This window comes from Elephantulus edwardii, unplaced genomic scaffold, assembly GCF_000299155.1.
Source record: "Elephantulus edwardii isolate Elephantulus edwardi_28Jun2011 unplaced genomic scaffold, EleEdw1.0 scaffold00104, whole genome shotgun sequence".
NCBI classification, from domain to species: Eukaryota; Metazoa; Chordata; class Mammalia; order Macroscelidea; family Macroscelididae; genus Elephantulus; species Elephantulus edwardii.
This window is the reverse complement of record NW_006399854.1, coordinates 8,121,009-8,122,316: the sequence shown is the minus strand read 5'-3', so window position 1 is coordinate 8,122,316 and position 1,308 is coordinate 8,121,009.

Below are 1,308 nucleotides of genomic sequence, written 5' to 3'. Positions count from 1 at the left end.
CGTTTCCCAATTCTTTTTTTTTAAATTTATTTTTTAATTATTTTTTGTGCATGTACTGTCAAATCAGATCTGACTGGTACAGGAAGAGATTGCACCTCCTCCAGCAGAGCATCTGGTGGATTCAAACCACGTGCTTCTGGGATTGCAGTGCAGCTTCTTGCCACTAGGCCACCAGAGCTCCAGTTTCCCAATTCTTGTATGGCTTTTGGGTTCACGGATTTGCTTGAAAGTTCTCCAGAGATTAAGCCCCACCAGAGGAATGATTCACATGACTATAAGTATGCAGGCTGGGGGTTGTTTTTACAGAAATTGGTGAGCAATGGGCAAGGCTGAATGCAGCTGGATGCTTAGTCCACCAGATATATGACTTCTGTGTCCAGACAATTTCTTAACCTCCAGCAGGCTTGGGTTAAGTTAACATAGTCATGTTGCTGCTCCTGTGTTGGTATTTTCACACACACCACAGTATGGAGAGTGCTTTCTTATATTTATCCTACAGCTGTTGATGATTTGCAAATTTATATGTCTGCAGTTAAGGTTGCTGGAGTTAATTCCCACTGTGGGTGCTAGGAAAGCCAGTTACCACAGCCTTTGACACCACAGTAATAAAGGGAGCTCTAGTGGCCTAGTGGTGCGAAACTGTGCTGCAGTCCTACAGGCATGCTGTTTGAATCCACCACTTGCTCATGAAAGAAAGATGAACAATCTCCTCCCATAAGATTAGATGCCTCTGAAAATTCACTGGAGGATCAGCTATGGGTTAGTTGTGACTTGATGACAAACAACAACAACATTAGCTAATACAGTTTTTGAATGTCACATAAAATTTCTTAGAAAATGTCTTCCCAAAGATTATCAATTTATCTCATTGTAAAAAATGGTTGAATCAATGATTTACATTAACCCAATAAATGAAATTTAAACTTAAATTATTGGTAAAGAGTAAACATCCCAAGCTAAGACAGTATATTGTGTTTCATGACTACTTTCATGAAAATTTCATAGGAAAAAAGCAGTTCTTTGCCTTTTTAAAGCATCCAGCACAAAAAGGTTTTAATTTTACATTACCTAAACATGTTCTCTGACAGAACATTACATAAACAAGTTCTCTGACAGAGAGCTGCCAGAAGTTTAAGCTGAGTTTGAAAGAGGCATGGCATTAGGGATGTTATTGCTAATGTCAGATGTATGTTGGCTGGAAACAGAGAATATCAGAAGAATGTCTATTTGTGTTTTATTAACTACGCATAAGCAATTGATTGTGAAGATCATAACAAAATATGGCTAACTTTTATTTTTTTTTTTTTT